The following is a 23,490-nucleotide window of genomic DNA, read 5'->3' on the forward strand; positions in this document are numbered from 1 at the left end:
CCAGTGTGTACACTCAGGACATGTGGGTCACTGACCAGGCCCATTTGGGCCTCACCATTTTCCTGCACGAAGTGACCCCATGCACTCGGCCACAGATGTCCATTAGAAGAGACCAGTAATGGGTAAGCAAGCTCTTTCGAAGGGAATCTTCTCTGCCGTTTGTGGAATGCCTAATCAGTAACCACAGGACTCCGGCAATCTAGTAAGCACTGCAATAGGATGTATTTCTGTGGGTATTTACCATGAATTCTGCGATATGTTTAAAAAATGAATATGTAACGGATATTGCTAATAGTTCCACTTGCCAAGCCCTTCTGATGTTGCTGACCCAGACTGAAAGCCACAGCAGTCATTTTGTCAGATATCGGAGAAAGAACCTAAGCATCTTCTGGTTGCTAAGGCAACGCAAGAGTACATTCTTCTCTCTTTTATCTCCTTTAGCAAATTTCGTTCTTTTAGCTTCAAGACTAGCCTAAGTAGATCAAAAGTAGTCTCTTCATTATGTACCACCGAGATAGCTGCTTCTAAGGCAAATGAACTGTTAAGTTGAAGTGCGTTGCAACCTGAAATACATTTTGTTTTGTTTTGTTTGGAGGAAGGCCATTGACTCTGGAGTGACTTGCTGGAGGAGATAAGAGTAAGCCAAAGCAGAGAAATTTCAAAGCACATTACAAGGATAATCTCTATTTGCAAAATATTTCAAAAGGGCAAAAGAATTAACATTTCTTAAAAAGACCCTTCCGCTCAATCCTGAAAAGCATTCCTTCGTTTACACATATTCAGTGCTTGTACACAGTTTGGAATAGTGTGTGTGTGTGTGTGTGTGTGTGTGTGAGAGAGAGAGAGAGAGAGAGAGAGAGAGAGAGAGAGAGAGAGAGAGATTTGTTATACTGCACTTCCTTGGAATTCTCAGAATGTTTCAGATAGTAAGAGTTGTTTGACAATGGAATGGTCTCCCTCCTTCCTCAGAGGTTTTTAAGCAGAGGTTGGATGGCCATCTTCTATGGATGCTTTGGCAGATATTCCTGCATTGCAGGAGGTTAGAGTAGATGGCCCTTGAGGTCCCTCCCAACTCTACAATTCTATGATTCTAATTCCCTAGCTAACAGGACCAGTGGTCAGGGATGATGGGAATTGTAGTCCCAAAACAGCTGGAGGGCCAAGTTTGGCCATTGCTGCTATAGACAAAGCTCTCTGTTTACATCCAGTACCCAGCTATGTGTTTACTAGTCTCCTGCCAGCAAGCAAGACCACATGCACATCAATGTAATATAGAGTTACATTTGTGTGTAAGAACTGAATGTAAGAACAGATGCTTCATGATCTGTGGTCGCGTTAGACCACATGTATAACACATACATAAACAGTGAATTGTTTAAAGAATTAGGCAGCTAGAATGTGTTCTAGAAACCATTTATCCCATATGACATGGGAATGATGAGACTGAAGTTTCAATTCCAGCCCCACTTAATAGGATTAAATCCCATTGACCTCAAATGGACGTCTGAATAGACCTTGTTAACGTTATGATATGACTCGCCCAAGTACACAGTGACTCATTGCACAAATCCCTCCTCACTTCTCATCTTGCACTCACCAGAACAGGAGAGTAAAAGCTTCTGCTTTCAGTTTTAGTCTAACCACCAGTCCTGTGATGACTGAACTTGAGGAACTGTGGTTTGCTTAGAGTTCTAGGGATGGGTAACCTGTAGCTCTCCAAATATTGCTGGAATCCAACCTCCATTAGCCCCAGCCAGCATGACCAATAGGCAAGGAGTATGGAAGCTGTAATTCAGCAACATCTGGAGGGTCACAAAATCACTAGTTTAACTTTGCTTTGAGAACAAGCTAGGATATGAAACCATAGTTTGATCCTGGATTGTTTAACAAGCCACAGTTCCCTGAGTTTGGGTGCCACAAGGAACTGTGAAACAGACGCTTCCGTTTTCCTCTGGCACATGAAAAGAAGGGGGGAATTAATTTTTCAGGGACTCCTTTCCTTCCACATAGACATGAATTAACCCATCAATGATATAAATGAATAAGGGAGATTGAAGCAAGTTCATTTTATTTTCTGTGGTAGTTTCTAGGAGCAGAGGGAATGCAAATTGTTTCAGATTATTCCTTTGCTCCAGAGAGTCGGCATGGTGTGATTAGAGTGTTGGACAAGGAATGGAGAGAACTGGCTATGAAGCTCTCACTTGGTGACGTTGAGCCACTCAACATCTCTCCACCAAAATGATGCATGGAGTGCTGTGAAGGACAGGAAAAGCCATGGATACCATCTTGAGTGCCTTAGAATACGGGTAATTACATAATTCATCTTTCATATAAAACCTACATATATGCTGTTTAAATTCTGATGTAACATTTTGTACATTGGCGACTTGAATGAGTTTAGGCTGCTCATGTGCCCCTTTTCACTCCAAAGTTTTGTTTTGGGGGTTGTTTAATTGTATCGGAGCTTTGGAATCTAAGAAAGAAAGGAAGGAAGGAAGGAAGGAAGGAAGGAAGGAAGGAAGGAAGGAAGGAAGGAAGGAAGGAGAAAACTAGCTTGAAATGCTTTCTGAAACATTCAGAATATCACTTTAGGAGGCCTTCATTTGTGTGAAAATCTATTGGTGGAGTTTGAGGAAAGTTCAGGAGAGTGGGCCACAATGGACAATTTTTCTTCAGTGTTACACAGTGTGAAACAAACTGGTCCAAGCTGGTTGGAACTGGTTTAGACCGGTTTGAACCGGTCCAAGCTGATTGTAACTGGTTGCAGCCGGTTTGAACCGGTACAGACAGGTTTGAACTGGTCCAAGCCGGTTTGACCCTCTCTAGACTGGTTTGAACCTGTCAAAGCCAATTGGAACGGGTTGAAGACTGGTTCCAACTGGTGTAGACCAAATCAAACTGACTTCAACCGGTTCCAACCGTTCTAGACCGGTTCCAACCAGTGTAGACCGATTCAAACCGGCTTCAACTGGTTCCAACCGGTCTAGACTGGTTCTAACCAGCTTGGACAGGTTCAAAACAGCACGGACCAGTTCCACCCGGTCTAAACCGGTTCAAACCTGTCTAGACTGGTTCCAACCGGTGTAGACCGATACAAACCGGCTTCAACCGGTTCAAACAGGCTTCGACCGGTTCCAAGCAGCTTGGACTGGTTCCAACCAGTCTAAACTGGTTCAAACCGGCTTCAATCGGTTCAAACTGGTCTAGACTGGTTCCAACCGGTGTAGACCGATTCAAACGGGCTTCAACCGGTTCCAACCGGTCTGGACCGGTTCCAACCAGCTTGGACCGGTTCCAAGCAGCTTGGACTGCCAGTCTAGACCAGTTCCAACCAGTCTAGACCAGTTCCAACCAGCTTCAACCGGTTCCAAGCAGCTTGGACTGGTTCCAACTGGTCTAAACCGGTTCAAACTGGCTTCAACCTGTTCAAACTGGTCTAGACTGGTTCCAACCGGTGTAGACCGATTCAAACGGGCTTCAACCGGTTCCAACCGGTCTGGACCGGTTCCAACCAGCTTGGACCGGTTCAAAACAGCATGAAACGGTTTAAAACAGCATGGACTGGTTCCAACCGGTCTAAACTGGTTCAAGCTGGCTTCGACCGGTTCAAAGCAGCTTGGACTGGTTCCAACTGGTCTAAACCGGTTCAAACTGGCTTGGACCGGTTCAAACAGGCTTCGACCGGTTCCAACCAGTCTGATCCAGTTCCACTCAGTCTAGACCAGTTCCAACGAGGTTTGACCAGTTCCAAGCAGCTTGGACTGGTTCCAACCGGTCTAAATCGGTTCAAACCGGCTTCAACCGGTTCCAACCGGTCTGGACCGGTTCCAACCAGCTTGGACCGGTTCAAAACAGCACGGACCAGTTCCAACTGGTCTAAACCGGTTCAAACCAGCTTCAACCGGTTCAAACGGGTCTAGACTGGTTCCAACTGGTGTAGACCGGTTCAAGCCGGCTGAACCAGTTCCAACCAGTCTAGACCGGATCAAACCGCCGTCGTCCTGTTCAAACCGGTCTGAACCAATTCCACCCAGTCTTGACCAGTTCCAACCAGCTTCAACCGGTTCCAAGCAGCTTGGACTGGTTCCAACTGGTCTAAACCGGTTCAAACTGGCTTCAACCGGTTCAAACCTGTCTAGACTGGTTCCAATTGGTGTAGACTGATTCAACCCGGCTTCAACCGGTTCCAACCAGTCTGGACGGGTTCCAACCAGCTTGGACTGGTTCGAAACAGCATGGACCGGTTCCAACTGGTCTAAACCGGTTCAAACCAGCTTCAACCAGTTCAAACCGGTCTAGACTGGTTCCAACTGGTGTAGATTGGTTCAAACCCGCTTTGACCAGTTCAAACCGGCTTCAACCGGTTCCAACTGGTCTGGACTGGTTCCAGCCAGCTTGGACCAGTTTGAAACAGAATGGACCAGTTCCAACTGGTCTAAACCGGTTCAAACCAGCTTCAACCGGTTCAAAGCGGTCTAGACTGGTTCCAACTGGTGTAGACCTATTCAAACCAGCTTCAACTGGTTCCAACCGCTCTGGACCGGTTCCAACCGGTCTAGACAGGTTCCAACCAGCTTGGAGCAGTTCAGAAGGGTCTAGACCAGTACTGACCAACTTGGTCCGGTTTCTACCAGTCCCAACCTGTTCCAACTGGCTTGGGCTGGTTCAAACCAGCTATGACCGGTTTCTACTGGTCTAGACTGGTTCAAACAGGCTTGGACCAGTTCAAACCTGTCTGTACCGGTTCAAACTGGCTTCAACCAGTTACAACCAGCTTGGACCGTTCCAACCGGTCTAGACCGGTTCCAACCAGCTTGGAGTGGTTCCAACCGGTCTAAACCGGTTCAAACCAGCTTCAACCGGTTCCAACCGGCTTCAACCGGTTCTAACCGGTCTGGACTGCTTCCAACTGGCTTCAAACTAGTGATATTCAATGCAAATGCATTTTAAGGCTGAGTCTAGGTAGCCAGTGTGGTGCCCTTCAGATTCTGTTGGACTCCAACTCCCATCAGTCTCAGACAGCATGGCCAATGGTTGATAGGAGTACAACAGCAACTGGTGAGATTAAATGCATGAGCCGCTGCATTCAAGAAAGACCACTCACCCTGCTTTTTGTCCACCTTCAGTGCTCGAGCTCTCTTTCTTCAGGGAATCGGTTTAACTTGTAGAACCATTATCACCTACTAACAAATTGCTCAGTAGCCTTGTTAATTGAACAGCACCACAGTTCATTGGCATGCACTGCGCCTCTTTGTTGGAACCATGGTGTAACTCTGCAGAAAGGATCATCATTAGCCTTGGGTTTAGCATTTGACTAGCCCACCCAATGAGCTCCCAGTCAACAAACTTAAGAACAGTATCTTTAGATCAAATAGTTTAACCACTCTTCATTTCAAAAGGAGAAGGTAAGGTCTGTGTGAACATGTGTGTATGACAGGGAGCTGTGGAGTTTGGTCAGAGGATAGTAATATATGAAAAAAGAGAATGAATGCAGAAAGGGCACCTCTAATATAAATAATCCATTCATTTTCATGGGCATTGATGTTAGTAAATAAGTATTCCTTGAGATGGACCAGGCAGGCATTTCATAATTATGACCTGTTGAGATCTGAGGGTCCCCCCCCCCGCCCTTTGCAATCAAGTGGCATATAAATTTTATGAATAAAAGTATAAATAAAATTGCTGGTTGTTGTAATCCAGCTCAGCTATTTGTGTCTGTAAATACTGCCGCATTTAACTATGGGCAAGGCTTCAGCCTTCCTTTGTTTTCAACTTTTTGATCCATTCCATTTTAAGACAGAAATGGTAGATGAGAGCTATTTTTCATGTACTTATCTCTCCCTTCAAGTTAATCCGCTGTTACTAGTCCTGAGCCCTTTGGTTTCCATAGAAACTGCCGCAGCCTCCAACTGTGCAGCCCTCAGAGACTTAATTGCATTCCAAGTTTCATAAACTTTCTATTAACCTTCGCCTGGCAGACACATGCGTGTTGCAAGATAATGAGCTGAATTAATAGTCCAATATGATGGATCTGATTTTTCCCTCAACAGCAACCGGCCCCTCAAATATCCTTTTTTGGGGGGGGCTGTCAATGAATATTATCTGTAAAAACTGCTGTGCTGCCATTGCTGATGTTTTGCTTGCTATTTGCAAAATGTCAGACACAAATGAAAACAATCCCATCGGCATTCAGAAAATGGCCTCCAGTTGGCTAGCTAGTCCCCCCCCCCTTTAAAATACGCTGCTGCGGCTAGAATTTCTGACACAGACGGCATGCATACCATACATTTAAGGCACACTTCTCCCCTCCCCCCCAATAAATTCTGGGAACTGTAGTTTATCCCTCACAGAGTTACATTTTCCAGCACTTAACAAACAACAGTTCCCAAGATTCTTTGGTGGAAGTCGTGATTTAAGTATATGGTGTGTACAGAGCTGTATTCTTAAGGCAAACCTATGCTATACACTTATATAATAATAATAATAATAAGAAGAAGAAGAAGAAGAAGAAGAAGAAGAAGTTATTATTTATACCCCGCCCATCTGGCTGGGCCTCCCCAGCCACTCTGGGTGGCTTCCATAGAAACCCAAAATACAGTAAAATATCACACGTTAAAAACTTCCCTGAACAGGGCTGCCTTAAGATGTCTTCTGAATGTCAGGTAGTTGTTTATCGCTTTGACATCTGCTGGAAGGGCGTTCCACAGGGCAGGCGCCACTACCGAGAAGGCCCTCTGCCTGGTTCCCTGTAGCTTTGCTTCTCGCAATGAGGGAACCGCCAGAAGGCCCTCGGCACTGGACCTCAGCGTCTGGGCAGAACGATGGGGGTAGAGACGCTCCTTCAGGTATACTGGACTGAGGCCGTTTAGGGCTTTAAAGGTCAGCACCAACACTTTGAATTATGCTCGGAAACGTACTGGGAGCCAATGTAGGTCTTTCAAAACCGGTGTTATATGGTCTCGGCGGCCGCCCCCAGTCACCAGTCTAGCTGCCACATTCTGGATTAGTTGTAGTTTCCGAGTCACCTTCAAAGGTAGCGCCACGTAGAGTGCATTGCAGTAGTCCAAGCGGGAGATAACCAGAGCATGCACCACTCTGGCGAGACAGTCCGCAGGCAGATAGGGTCTCAGCCTACATACCAGATGGAGCTGGTAAACAGCTGCCCTGGACACAGATTTGACCTGTGCCTCCATGGACAGCTGTGAGTCCAAAATGACTCCCAGGCTGCGCACCTGGTCCTTCAGGGGCACAGTTACCCCATTCAGGACCAGGGAATCCTCCACACCTGCCCACCTCCTGTCCCCCAAAAACAGTACTTCTGTCTTGTCAGGATTCAACCTCAATCTGTTAGCCACCATCCATCATCCAACCGCCTCCAGACACTCACACAGGACCTTCACCGCCTTCACTGGTTCTGATTTTAAAGAGAGGTAGAGCTGGGTATCATCCGCATACTGATGAACACCCAGCCCAAACCTCCTGATGATCTCTCCCAGCGGCTGCATGTAAATGTTGAAAAGCATGGGGGAGAGGACAGAACCCTGAGGCACCCCACAAGTGAGAGCCCAGGGGTCTGAACACTCATCCCCCACCACCACTTTCTGAACACGGCCCAGGAGGAAGGAGCGGAACCACTGTAGGACAGTGCCCCCAGCTCCCAGCCCCTCAACTTATGGCTTCAAGGAAACCTAAGAAAGATAAGTCTAACAAAAAAATGTCTGTGAGGAGATTAGAGATGTATAACAGATTTTTCAGCTCCCTAACAAATCTAAAAATCTAAAGGTTTCCTCATGGGGAACCACAGTTTAGGTATGTTGTACAGATAGAGAGCATCATTTTCCAGGCCATCCCTGCTCCAATTTCTGACGGTGGTAGAACTTCCAAGGAGGCCCTTTCTGCCAGTCTTAACAGTTACCTGGTCAGTGATTCTCTTTGAGAAGTGAAGGAGTGTGTAAATACCTCCTGGAAAGGAAATAGCATAGGAATTTTTGGAGTTACCAGATATGGAGCAGCCACGCAGGGAAGATCTATCACCGACAACCTCTCCTTTTTCAGATTTAAGTTTTCACCCAACACTGCCCACCCAATTTCAAAGCTGTTTCCTGAAACCATGTAGAATAGAAACTTGGAGACAGAAGATTTACAGGCTGTCAAATTCCGCACCAGTTTGAATGGTTTGTCCTGAAACTCAAAGATGAAAATTGTTTGTGAGTTCCTCCCACCACCCCTGCAGAAGAGCACCTGCTTTGAGAGGGTCCAAGTGACACAGAAAAGCAGCACAGGGGAGTGCTTAACCCTTGCCCTTCCCCCCCTGCAATTCCCTCCCTCAATGTATTTCCAGATTATTTGCAAGGAACTCTTTGAAGTGTATGGATCAGCTAGGGAAGGGGAAATTAGTGGGCAGCAAGAGAAAGGTTTAGCATCCCTTTTAACGCACACACACACAGCTTCTCTGTTCTAAACTCCCCAACAATCATTTTCCCTTGCTGAACTGGCTGTCATGATTGTGGGATACACATTAGTCATCCCAATATGTTTTGAATGCATTTGGCTGGGACAATTAAACAGAACACAGACACCAAAACATTGATCCATCTACAAAGCAGGCATCTGCTCACACCTAACGTAGATGCAAATTTGTACCTGCTTCAGATACTTCTTCACAAACTGCCTGGCTGTGTCTTTTCAGTGTAGATGGAGAAATGCAAACTAGGCAACTAAGCTGTTTTACACCATTTGTTGCACATCATTAGAGATGGGGTGTTTTTTTAAACTAACTAACTAACTAACTAACTAACTAACTAACTAACTAACTAATACCCATGATTTCTTCATGCCCAGCAAGACCACATATGAACACATTTGAGTCCCCGAACATTTCAACCTTGTGACCTGAACAAGACAGCCTGTTACTTTTGGGTGTTCTCAAGATGACCTATTGCATAAAACCAGCTTATGTCAAGGCGCATTTGTGTTTTTCTCCTTATACAGTAATTCTCAAGAGGCAAGGAGCCTAGTTCCCACAGTCCCTCCATCAAAGCCAAAGAAGAGAAAAAATAATTTTGGTTAGATAAGGAAAGATATAAATAGAAATAGGTTTAGTTTTTTTTGCCCATCTCCTCTGTGCCCTGTTATAAGTTATTTTTCTGGTTACTCTGTGAGGCAAAGCATTCTGCTGATCATTGTCAGGATTAAATTCTTCAAAGATGGGCACAAACTAAAAATACTACATTCTACTGTTTTTCATTAAAGGCACACACTTAAAGATTCTCTTCTACTTAATGCACTATAGAACAGAGGGGATGAAAGTGAGCATTAGGGCCTTTCTCTTTTCTTCTTGAAAAGCACATCAATACCCTCAGCTGAAGACTGTGGGAAATTCTCAGCTCTCGTCATTGGAATGTGAACTATTCCATGGGCCCTCCAATTTTAATGTTAGCTAGCGGCACCATCCATGCTGGAATATCTGCAGTTCATCTTCCTGGTTTCTGTATAAATTTATCCATGGGGCCAAGTATACACATTCTCCAAAAATGCATACAGTCGTACCTCGGGTTAAGTACTTAATTCGTTCCAGAGGTCCGTTCTTAACCTGAAACGGTTCTTAACCTGAAGCACCACTTTAGCTAATGGGGCCTCATGCTGCCGCTGCGCTGCCGGAGCACAATTTCTGTTCTCATCCTGAAGCAAAGTTCTTAACCTGAGGTACTATTTCTGGGTTAGCGGAGTCTGTAACCCGAAGTGTATGTAACCTGAAGCATATGTAACCTGAGGTACCACTGTATTATCTTCACAAAAGGGTACCGTCAGGTGGAGCTCAAAGAGATCTTTTAACTAAACGTTGCTGGCTCTCCTCCTTCCTTTGGATTTTATTTCCTTTCACTATTTCGCTGTGCTTTTGAACATCTTATCTTATCCTCCTCGGTGCCGGGACTTAATGAAGTTAATGAAGTTTTAACGAAGGCTCTCAGACATTCCCTCCCGGGCATTAAGGCACTCCCTCCTAGTTTCTCGTTGACTCCTCGTGACAAACTTATTCCAAGGATCTTTAAGGACTTCCAATGGGCTTTTAACTACAAATTCATAAAACCACAAATTTCTCCCACCACCTCTAACTTCGTGGACCCCCAAACATCTCAGTTGTTTTAACAAACAGAGAAGAAGGGTGGGGTACCCCAAAGGAGTGCTATAATAGGACTCAGTTTTAAACTCCTCGCAGCAGCCCAGCCAGGACTGAATGAGAATTAAACGAGATTGCGACCTGAGAACTTTAGCGCTTTATCACTCTATTTAGAAGTCTGATCTCATTGATTTAAGAAGAATCTAGCAATGAGAAGAGCCAAAAGACTCAGGTGTCTTGATACAGAAACTGACACAGAGCCCTCTGGTTTCAAACAGAGTAATCTAGATAATTACCTGCTACCTCAAAAACAGCACGCATCTCCTCCTAAAACCTTCCTCAACTCTTTACATGGAAAGACAACTGAAGAGATATCCCTAGGAATAAATGAGGACAAGGCTACTACTCCCATAACCGAGGCACAAGCACTAATTGATAGAAAGGTGGAGCTGCTGGAGGAATGCTGCCTATTGACTGCTCAAACAGTTCAAAAAATCTTTGAACAATTACAAAACATCTCCAAGAAGCTGGATAACCCAGATGAAAGGAGGCAACTCACTCCCTTCTTGCCATCCTTAACAAGCCCTGGAGATAAACAGAACAAATACAAATTTATACCTCTAAACCAGCCAAAAACCAGAGGAAGCCCCCCTCACTCAATCAACCTGATACTGAGACCATGTGAGATTGTTCTCCACATTTTTCCATATAGAGGGCCCCTACCTTACTGGGAGTCATCTTTCTGGGCCAGACATCATCTAAATCTGCTCCTAGGCCTTGAGGGTGGAAGCATTGACTTAAAAGCAGTCAAGAGGCTCACTAACGATGGATATTCCAAAAAAGTACTACTAAGATTTGGTAGTCATAGAATTCCAACTAAAATCTTAAGGGAAAAGACTCATTTAGCCCAGAAAGGAATTATTCCGCGTCGACACTTTGAAGATATATCACCCAGACCATTGATTGCATCTAAAAGACAGAACAAGATGAACAAGGCCATTCCACCAGAAGCCGACATCTGCCCTACTCCCGTGGAAGAACCCAGTAGATGGGAGAAACCGCAGCCAGCTATCCGGGAAATCACGCAAGAAAAATCCAAGCTCCCAAACCATGCGACTGTAGCATCAAATAACAACCTCGCCCTTGACACAATAGACTGGACAGTCCCAGAAGAAGAAGATCTGCTGAGTAACTTTACCAAGTTACCAGATAAAGAACAAATAAACATACTCAGTAAATTGACGAAACTACAGGCCAGATTGACTGAAATTCACCAACAAGGTCAACAAAATGCAGTAGAAACAATACACAACCAAACTTTACACTTACCAGCCTTTTCCCCAAAATGCATAGTCAAAAAGAGAGCTACTAATGGAACTTTCAAATGTATAGATGCAGAGCTTCAAATCCAGCCGCCTTTAGAATATGAAATGGCAAGGAAAAACTCCAGTAATGAGACCACAAATTCCTGGCTGAGATATCAAATACTAGCTCCAAACGAAATAGGTACCCCTTATTTAAGCACTACAAAGGACTCTAACATTGCCGAACAAAAGATGACCTCCAACAGACCTGACACGCTGAGCTCAACACCAAATGAGGCCAAAGAAATGGAAGTAGAGACTGAAAACAGTCCTACTGTCCATAATAGTCCACCAACCACAGAAATTTCTCAGGAACAAGGAACAGTTAAGGAAGAAAATCAAGAAAGGGAGGAAATTTTAATTCCCCGCACTTTAAAAAAGAATCTAAAAGATCCATCATTATGTTCCCCACCGAAAGCAGCGACAAATGGCTGTATCTGCACAAGACAAAATCCCTCGCTGGACTCAATGACAGAACTAGAATGACTAAATGCTGTCAACCAGCCACCAACTCAAAAACGGATCCTACGCTTGCTGTCCTGGAATATCGCAGGGTGGGGAAACAAAGACGGAGACCCAGACCTAATGAACTTCTTTAAAGATTTTGAATTAATACTTCTACAAGAAACATGGTCAACTAGAGATATTAAAATCAATGGATTCACCTCCTATACGAAACCCGCATTGAAAACAAACGCGAAGGGTCGGCCGAAAGCAGGGTTCTGTTGTATGATCAAAGACAACTTAGGGTTTGAAATCAAGCAACTAGAAAAATGCTTACCACTTGCACAAGCTCTACTTTTAACCCAAAAAAAGATACTTTGCTACTTGTAAATGTCTATATCCCCCCAACCAAAAACAACAGCAGCAGTGAAAATTGGTCACAACTAACCTTTTATATAGAAAATTTGACCGATAAATACCCAAATGCCTCACTGATAATAGCAGGTGATTTTAATGCCAGAGTGGGAACCAACAATGAACAACTATGTAGCAAACTAAATTGGAATACTGATAATGATATCGCACATGCCCTGAAAATAGGACGATTCTCCAGAGACAGGGTTGTAAACAACGAAGGCTTACGCCTACTTGAATTATGTAACAACTTTAATTTACAGATTGTGAATGGTTCAACAAAAGGCGATAGAAGTGGGGAGTTTACATACTTCTCCCCCCGAGGATGCAGTGTCATCGACTATATTCTTGTCCCTTATAATATCATAAATTCGATCATGGACCTCAAAATTGGAACGCGCACCGAAAGCGACCATCAGCCATTATCGTTGTCTATTAACTTAAAGGACGAAACCAAAATAACTAAGCACAATATCATAGAACCTTCTCAATACAAACAAATGACCCAATTAAAATGGTCCCAGGAAATGAGTGCAGCAGTGGGGCAAAAACTTACAGCCAACCTGAGAAAACAAGTACTATCCAACTTAAAGACCACTAATTTCTACAGTGATATACCGAAAATTTATAATGAAATCTTCCAAATGTTCGTAGAGCTTAGTACTCCACCTAAAGTTTGGGTACTTAAACATAGCGCTAGCCCTTGGTTTGATGATGAATGTTTCCAGCTAAAAAGAAAACTGCGCCAAACATTTAAAAATAATCGCACTAAACTAGAGCCCTCTTATCTTGATGAAAAAAGAAAATATCATTACATTCTGGCCGAAAAGAAACAGAAATACGCAACCCAAAAATGGCTACAATTATTCGACTCAATTCAGAGTAAAAACAACAAAGCGTTCTGGAACTTAGTGTACGGAGGATTGAAAGCCGAAAATCAACTAACTCTACCATCAATTGAAGAATCCAAATGGTCCCAATACTTTACATCTGTATTTAACAATCTACACAGTGAACTTAAAGGAAATGAAACCACTAAAAATAAAATTAATAAACTCCAGGAGTGGCCAAGGGTAGAGGAAGAGGAAATTAGAGAGATAGTTAAAAATTTCAAATCGGGGAAATCTCCTGGGCCAGATGGTCTACCAATAGAATTATTTAAGACCTATATAGATTGGTGGGCAGAACCCTTAGCTCAACTGTTTACTCTCATAGATAAATATGGGATCATACCTGAGATATGGTTAAGATCAATAATTATTCCAATCTTTAAAAATGGCGACCCAAAAGAACCAAGGAATTATAGACCGATAAGCCTATTATCAGTGATAGGGAAAATCTACGCCAAGCACCTCTTATCTAAACTCCTTACCTGGATGAAAAATCTAAATTTACCAGGGAAAGAACAAATAGGTTTTTCCAAAGGTTGCTCTACACTAGACCACTGTCTTATACTTATGCACTTGGTTGAAAAATACAGATTCCAAAGGCAATCTAAGATATATGCTGCTTTTGTAGATTTTCGTGGTGCATTCGACTCAATTGACCGCCCAAAGTTGTGGAGGAAACTCGCAGAATTAAAAATTGATCAGCGCTTATTGATTCTAATGCAAAATCTACACTCTTCCAATACCTGTCAAGTCAAACTTAACACCAAAGGTCACCTTTCATCAGACATCCCTAACTCGAAAGGGGTAAAACAAGGGTGTATCCTTGCCCCCTTTCTATTTAATTTATTTCTATCAGACTTGCCAGATTACCTTCAAAAAATAGAATCACATGCCCCTAAACTTAATCAGAAACCAGTTCCTCTCTTATTATACGCAGACGATGCTGTCCTACTATCATTAACGAGCTTGGGTCTGAAACGTCTTATATCTTCACTGATCCTTTACTGCGAATGCAACAAACTCTCTATAAATTATGAGAAGACAAAAATTTTGGTCTTCTCGAATGGTTGGAAATTAGAGAAATGGAAAATAAGAGGGCAAGAAATCCAACAAGTGAAAATCTATAGGTATCTGGGAATCTTATTCCAGAGCAATTTAGGGTGGGCAACCCATCGCACAAACGCCATAAAACAGGCAAAGTGCACCTCATCAGCAGTTGCCCGTTTTTACTATCAGAAAGGTAATCAATTTATTCCTGCGGCCAATCAGATATTTCAAACAAAAGTGCAATCCCAGATATTCTATGGAATCCCGCTATGGGTCCAAGCATATAACAGTGATTTAAAAAAGATTCACTCCAGCTTTCTGAGACGTATTCTTGGACTCCCAGCTATGATCAAATATGAAACAATGTGTGCAGAAATAGGCATACACACAATGGAATATTGGGCATGGTCCACCTCAATAAAGTACTGGTTACGCTGCCATTTTCGCTGCCCTCCATCAAGTCTGCTCGCTGATTTGCTCAATGACTCCTATAAATCAAGATGGTATCAGCACCTCGAAAAAAAGATTGAATCTTTAGGCATCGAGCTGGAGCCCCTGTACAATTCTAATGAGCAATACATTTTCCATAATATCCTAACTAGACTAAAGGATGTCGAGAGACAAAATATTATGGCAGCTGCAAACAAAATTTGCTCCCCCATATTCTATGATTTAAATATCTTAGATAGCAGAGCCAATTACGTCACTAAATTAATAATCCCAGCCCAACGTAGGGCTTTTATGCTGGCCCGTTTGAATGTTTTTCCCTCAGCATTTGTCAGGGGAAGATATCAAAACATTCCTAGAAACAAGAGATTCTGCAGATGTTCTATGAATGTCCCGGACACTGTAGAGCATATTCTCTTTCATTGCCCATTGTATAGTACGCTCCGTCAACGCGTGCTGTCCCCTCTCTCGGGTGGTCTGGAACCCCAGCAAGGTGAATGTGTGGGACTCTACCTATCCGACGTTGACCAAAGGGTAACGGCGGGGGTAGCCGAGTTTTTGGTAGCAGTCCTCCAAGGAGCAGGTTAACAAAGAAAACCATTGACTCTATATGTATATATATATATATGTATGTAGCCAACTGCTGCCCTTTTATATATATTTCAAGGCCTTTATATGTTATTTTCTCTTTTATGGTTTTATTCGCATAATGCCTAATAAAGGTTTGATAAGTAAGTAGGTGGAGGGCAGGGGCAGAATGACCTTCAAAGGTCTGGCAGTGGCTATTAGCCACGGGTGGGGAATCACACGTGACCTGTTGGTGGAGTGAATGGCAAAAGAAAGCAGGGCAATGGGCACTTGAGCCTTAATAGCTGAGTTGGTTAGAGCACGGTGCTGATAATACCAAGGTTGCAGGTTCAATCCCCTTATGGGACAGCTGCATACTTATGCATTGCAGAGGGTTGGACTAGATGATCCTCAGGGTCCTTCCAAGTCTACAGTTCTATGCTCTATGAAGCAGGGCCAGTGAGGGAGATCGCCTTGGGAGACAGGGTGTAGCCTGGGTGATGGGGGTGGCCAGACAGAAGGCTGTATTCAACCCAAACCTGAGGTTCCCTACCCCTTTCATAGATGCGGGTGGCGCTGTGGTCTAAACCATTGAGCTTGGGCTTGCCAATCAGAAGGTCAGCAGTTCGAATCTCCATGACAGAGTAAGCTCCCATTGCTCTGTCCCAGCTCCTGCCAACTTAGCAGTTCGAAAGCATTCCAGTGCAAGTGTATAAATAGGTACCACTGAGGTGGGAAGGTAAATGGTGTTTCTGTGTGCTCTGCTTTCCATCACGGTGTTCCGTTGCGCCAGAAGCAGCTTAATCATGCTGGCCACATGACCCAGAAAACTGTCTGTGGACAAACGCCAGCTCCCTCAGCCTGAAAGTGAGATGAGCGCCACAGCCCCATAGTCGCCTTTGACTGGACTTAACTGTCCAGGGGTTCTTTACCTTTTACCTTTTCTACCTATACCTCTGCATTTTGCTGATGCTGAGGAAAAGAAATCATAACTGAAGCAGAAAACACACACACAAAGCCAATGTTTTTTGTTGTTGTAGAACCTGAGTAGTATTACATTTGCAAGTCCTTTTTTTGGAAAAAGCATCCCATAAACCCAACCCTAATCATAGCATGCTATCAGGTCCAGGTAGGAATTACTTGATGTGTGAAGCAGCCTTAATGACTCGACCTCTTCATTACTAGGCCTGCTTGTTGGAATGCTGCACTGGGAAAACGGTTCCATTTAAAGTTCTAAGTGTGCTGAAAACATGAGGATAATTTTAATCAAATCCGAGGAGCTATTGGAGAGGGCCAAACACTTCAGACGGCTGAGTAGCAATACCACAAGGTTTCTTAGGGATCTGATGAACTGGAATTGGTGGCTTGTGCTCCAGCAATGCTTGATTGCATCTGGAGGAGCAGTATCAAAACTATTAAGTGTAAAATAAAATTACTGCAGGCTCTCATCTATAACGCCTTAATAAAGGCATATGACTTGGACACAAGGGTTTTCTGGCTTTTGAAATTAAATGCTATAAATGATTGCTAACGTGGTGCTATGCACCCCATGCAGTTAATGAGCATAATTTAGAAGATAACTGAAGTGTCACCGGAAAGCTCCAAGGTGATCGGGGGTGGGGGTGGGGAGGAATGGGGACTTGAAAAATATGCCAGATGAACAGAGCAGAAATTAAAGGCTTCATTTTCATGCTTCTCAAGCAGCCCACTCTAGAACAGGATATTGATGCACACAGTTGATGTGTATGAGCATCATAATGTTTCTCTAGTATCCATGATGGATGCAGCAGATGCAGATGGAAATCTGGATTCTCTCATCCAGGGAAACTAGTTGCATGGCGCAAAGCATTACTATAGCCAGGGATGAGAAAATATGGCCAGTTTCTCATTTTTCCAGCGTTCAGTTCAGTTCTCTGTATTTCATCATATATATATATATATATATATATATATATATATATATATATATATGCAGGTTTTGGTGTCCTCGGGTGTCTTCCCGTGTAAAAGTTGGGGTGTCTAGGCGACGTTTCGACGAGGTCTCACTCGTCATCTTCAGGCTGGTGCTTTCGGCTTCTTGTTACTGGAACAGAGCAGGATCTCAGTGTTTGAGTTCCTATAAATACTGTTGAGGGGGTGTGGTGTATAGCCTCCAATGTTCTGGGCAGAGAGGAAGTTCCCAGGTTAGTGTGCCTTTTCTTCTTTTGTTCCTTAATTACTTGAGGGATATCTTGAGTGATTTCTTGAGTGATATCCTGAGTACCACTTAGGTGGGTCATTAGGTGTGGATTAGTTGCTAAAGTCTTTGTGTCTTGACCTCTTGAACTTTGTGAAGAGTTTTTCTGAGAAGATGGCTGTACTGCACTTAGTTGTGCTCTGGCTTGGCTTCGTGTATAGGGGCGAGCTGTGGTTTTGTGGCCTGTGTCAGCCAGATCTGTGTAGGGATTGCAGGGGGGTGCAGCATCGTCGCCTAGACACCCCAACTTTTACACGGGAAGACACCCGAGGACACCAAAACCTGCATTCCTGTACCCGTGAAAATCTACGAAAGCAAATATCTCACCTCTACGGGGAGGAAACCTTCCAGCTGACAAGAACCTACGAGAAACTAGAAGTCCGAAGAGCCACCATCTTATGTGATCTCTTGTTCCTACGCAACTGCCGAGACAACAACTTAATTCCCACATGCTTCCAACTTAAATTCCATTCTAAAACCCCAGCTACCGAAAGGATCCTGAAACGAACTGAACTATCCCTAATCAGAAACGAACTACACAAGAAAAGATACCTACTAAACCAAACCAACAAAGATCTGCTCACTCTTCACCTCAAACTCTGTAACAAAATCCACCCTGCACTCTGGGACAAATGCAAACAACTAGCCGTCTGGAGAGCTGAAACGGAGACCTCACATAAGACAGACACACACACCAACAAACTCCACAAACTAGAGAAACGCCAGAAGCCCAGCCACCCTCCACAACAACCCATGAAACAAACAGTACATAACATATCAGACAGGATCCTCACCACAACTGAAACCAAAGTACTCTCCAAAGGTTTCAACTTTGCAGTAGCCCCGAGACGCATCCCCACGGAAAACATCATATGCGGAGTCGAAGCTAGCCTAACCAAAATCAACCCAGATGAAGCCAATAAAATCAGACTTGAAGTCACCAACATCCTCTGCTCCAGCAAACCACCCAGAAGCAATTTACACAAAGAAGAACAGAAAGCACTCACCAACCTGAGGAAAGACAACAACATAATCATTCTCCCAGCAGACAAAGGTAATGCCACTGTTGTGATGAACACATCGGACTACCAAGCAAAACTATCAAATCTACTCCAAGATCCTACCTACCAACCTATAAAAACAGATCCCACCACCTATCTGGAAAAAACCACCAAATCCAAAATAAAAGCCTCTCCTATCAGTGAAGAAATCCAGCTAAGAATCATCCCCAGAGAAAAATCATCCAGATGCCCCAAACTCTACGGCCTCCCCAAGATACACAAAGAAGGAACACCACTCAGACCAATAGTCAGCTCCATAGGCTCACCTCTACAAAATCTCGCTAAATTTCTCGCCAAGCAACTTCAGCCCTATGCAGAATCCATCTCTTCACACGTTCCAAACTCCTTCCAGTTCATAGAAACAATAAAGAAGCAAAACCTACATCCTAATGACCTACTTGTGAGCTTCGATGTTGTATCTCTCTTCACACAAGTGCCCATTAATGAAGCCTTGACAGCCATTCAAAACAAATACAATCCCCCCGAATACATCTTGGACCTGACCAACCACTGCCTAACCAACACGTACTTCATCCACAATGGACAAAGATACAAACAGATAGAAGGAGCACCTATGGGATCACCCCTCTCACCAGTCATCGCAAACCTGTACATGGAACACTTTGAAACCAATGCTTTAGACAAGTCAGAACACAAACCCAAACTTTGGCTCAGATATGTTGACGACACCTTTGTAATTTGGCCACACGGGAAGGAAAAACTGGATAGCTTCCTCACACATCTCAACAGCCTACACCCCAAAATACAATTCACTATGGAAATAGAAGCCAACAACCAACTTCCCTTCCTTGACGTCCTAATCTACAAAAAACCTGATGGCTCCCTAGGACACACTATCTACCGGAAAAAAACACACACCAACCGCTACTTACATGCACAATCACACCACCACCCTGCACAAATAAACTCCGTAGCCAAGACTCTCATCTCCAGAACCAAACGCCTGGCTGACAAAGACCACTTGACAACTGAGTTACAGAATCTCTCAAATGTGTTAATTGCCAATGGATACCAGCAAAACAGGGTTACGAAGCTAATCCAAAAAGAAACACCCCCCAAAAACCAAGACACAGAAGAAAACAATGGCATGGCCCTCCTTCCTTATATCAAGGGCACTACAGATAAAATTAGCAAAATCCTCCATAAACACAATATCAAAACAGCCTTTTGCACCAACCAAAAAATAGCCAATATCCTCAGAAACCCCAAGGATAAAATCCAGTTGGAAAACCAAGGGGTCTATGAAATACCCTGCAAAGTCTGCCCAGCCACGTACATTGGACAAACAAACAGACGAATAAATGCACGTATCGCAGAACACAAGAATGCCGTCAAAAAAGAAGAAAAAACTTCCTCTCTTTTCCAACACATGAAAGAAACAGGACACGAAATTAATTTTGCAGATTCCAAATTGCTCTTTAACATGGAACATCACCACAAGAGAATAATCATGGAAGCCATCGAGATAGAGAAACACCCTCACAACATGAACAAGCGTGACGACACATCCCGCTTGCCAGACATCTGGAAATTAGCCCTCCCCACAAAAACTGACACCAGATCCAGAGGCACACAGAACGCCATCACCAATCAACCACACCAGACCCAAACCCAGACCCTCTCCACAGATAAATTACAGACACCATCCAGTAGCCAAACCATGGTGGCACCTCCGGATGCTGCACCCCCCTGCAATCCCTACACAGATCTGGCTGACACAGGCCACAAAACCACAGCTCGCCCCTATACACGAAGCCAAGCCAGAGCACAACTAAGTGCAGTACAGCCATCTTCTCAGAAAAACTCTTCACAAAGTTCAAGAGGTCAAGACACAAAGACTTTAGCAACTAATCCACACCTAATGACCCACCTAAGTGGTACTCAGGATATCACTCAAGAAATCACTCAAGATATCCCTCAAGTAATTAAGGAACAAAAGAAGAAAAGGCACACTAACCTGGGAACTTCCTCTCTGCCCAGAACATTGGAGGCTATACACCACACCCCCTCAACAGTATTTATAGGAACTCAAACACTGAGATCCTGCTCTGTTCCAGTAACAAGAAGCCGAAAGCACCAGCCTGAAGATGACGAGTGAGACCTCGTCGAAACGTCGCCTAGACACCCCAACTTTTACACGGGAAGACACCCGAGGACACCAAAACCTGCATTCCTGTACCCGTGAAAATCTACGAAAGCATATATATATATATATATATATATATATATATATATATATATATGGTTGTCATGAAAATCCACCAGCATTTTAATGTGGACTTCTCCTAATAAACACATTTTGCACTTGCTTTTGTCCACTATACAGTTTCCCCATACAATGCAATTTGATATGTTAGCTTTTCTAATATATATGCAGTTGAATGCACATTTTACCCTAGTAAATACATTTTTTGCGCATATTGATTTCCTGGTTTAATCGCATTGCAAAACTGGGTGGTGTGCACTTTTCAAAGGATAACTGTGTTTTGGTTTGCATATTGCTTCAGAAAGTGTGAACTAGTTAGGTCAACTTTAAATTTGAATACAAATTTCTCTCCACATCCCTAATGCAGCTGATAAAAACCACTTTCTTTTAGCTGTTTTGCCCTGGATGCCTCAGTGTCATCATGGATAAAATCAGTGCTTAGAAAGTTCATTTTAAAAAGGAATTGGTTACAGTTACAATTACAATTACAGTTCACCCGCTCCAAAAATGAACTAATTTTGTTCCAGTTCAATTCAAAATTAATTCATGTGGTCCTCAGCATTTCCCCCGCCAGTTTTCAGAATTTTACAATCTGCTCTGCTAATGTATAAAATATGCTCATGAAGACTAAGAAACCATCAAAACAGACACACAGTTTAAAGTGAACAATTGTTTTATTTCCCCCAACAGTTATGATAGTTTTTCAGATAAGTAAAAATTGTAACTAGAATGGTCACAATCACACATAAAGTGCAATGAATTCCAGAATATCTCTCTCTCTCTCTCTCTCTCTCTCTCTCTCTCTCTCTCTCTCTCTCTCTCTGTGTGTGTGTGTGTGAGAGAGAGAGAGAGAGAGAGAGAGGGAATTAAAACTGAATTGAATTAAGAATCACCCAGAGTTGCACTGCAAAGAAACGATTCATGTTCAGTTCATACAGGAATTGTAAGAACTACTTTCAGGTGTAATTCTGAGATTTTTGAATTAGTTAAGTGAACTAGTTAATCCAAATTAGTTCATGGCAAGTGATGTATAAAATTCAGAATTTTTTTCTACTAAAGCATCTCTTTTCTGCTTCTTTGATTATTAATGCAGACAATTTCTCCTCATAGTCTTCTGATCATGAACCTTCCGTTGGTTTTGTAGAATTCTCTTTTATATTCCTTTCACATATTGCTATGTCTTGTCCTTTGTTAGCCTTTAGTATTGTCAAAATCCATCTTTTTCCATTTTGACTGCTAGGATGATTGCCTGGGCTCCGATAATTTTTCACCTTCATTACTGTAATATTTTACTTTCGGAGCATCCTGCCTCAAACTTTAATCTCTGTTCCGAATGCTGCTGCTCGGGTAATTCATTCCACTTGTCATCTTGATCATGCAACACCTCTTTATCATCCCCTCCTTTATCTCCCAGTTCCTTTCCCCCCATGCATTTTAAACTGTGTTTATACCTTTTAAAATTCTTTGTGGCCTGGTTCTTCCATTATTGCCCAAGTCCATATTCATCAGCTTTGCTATTCTGAGTCTTGGCTTCCTTGTTTTCCATCAACATCTGAATTTTCTGGACACAGCAGAGCAGATTGAGGGGAGTGTGCCCACTTCAGTTGCACTGGGCCTCAGGGGCACCACTGGGGACTCCGAACAATGTTTTAGAGGAGGCCGCACAGGGCAGCACTAAGATTTGAGATCCCAAGATCTGCCACTGTCCCAATATTACTTTGTCAGACACAATGGATCTGGTCCAAGGAGGCATTGCCCCACCAACCTCAGCCTGCCCTCACCTCCACCTGTCTAATTTCTTACTTACAACCAATTCAGAGGGTGGCACTGTCTGTCAGCTTCCTCCTCTGTAGTCTCAGTGTTGCTGATTTGGGACATGTCAGGAATTTTCCTGACGTATGGCAAGGCTAGGCTCTTAAACCTTCTACACAACTTCCTTGCAGGCTAATACCAAACACCCAGCTGAAAGTAAGCATGACCAAGGGGCATGTGGGGAAGCAACAGTTTGGGGAAACCAAGGAGGTTTAAGTGGAGGGAGGAACACCCTGGATCAACTGAGCCGATCTGATCCATGGGAATAATTTCCTCTCTGCCACAAATATGACAGTCAGCTGAACCGCTGGGATAAATTAAAAAACCATCTACAGGGCTTCTCCATAAGAAATTGTTCTTGGTCAGCTTTCTGTAAAGCTTGCAACAACACATGATTTGAGATAGGCATTCTGTTCTAAGGAAACACTGTGACCCAGCCAATTTAGCTTCCAACGCTATAATATGTGGGTTTGTTTTTCTTGGACCAGTCTCTCCAACGCTCAGTTCATACTACCTTATTAAACTCACTGTCCTTACAGTATCAGTGGTGAAATAAGGATCTCGGGTGAACATGCTGACCTGCTAAATTTAAGAGCTAGAAAATCTCTCAGCATTCAGTTGTCTTTTCCAACCAGTGTGGTTTTGTGCCAAGTAGCGTCCAACGAGATCATTCTGTGATGTAGTTGTGTGTAACTGCAACAATGAAAGAAATATCACCCTTTGCTAAAAGGAAGTCAAAGGCAGAAGGAAATTGCTACCACATGTGTAGCATTAGTGCCCTCAAAGCTACGGCATTTGATTCCCACCCCCTACCCTGTTAAAAAAAAGCAAATCTTGTCTTGTTGAGTTGGCTTTTGGCAA

At 43.4% G+C, this 23,490-nt stretch overlaps 1 long non-coding RNA gene across 1 annotated transcript in view; it reads right to left on the reverse strand.

The window, feature by feature from the left end:
- The window catches only part of LOC309371320, a 223,000-nt gene that overhangs the window by 50,864 nt on the left and 148,646 nt on the right, over positions 1-23,490 (reverse strand). The window lies entirely within an intron of this gene.

The sequence above is a fragment of the Podarcis melisellensis genome (assembly GCF_964234715.1).
Source record: "Podarcis melisellensis genome assembly, chromosome: 5".
NCBI lineage: Eukaryota > Metazoa > Chordata > Lepidosauria > Squamata > Lacertidae > Podarcis > Podarcis melisellensis.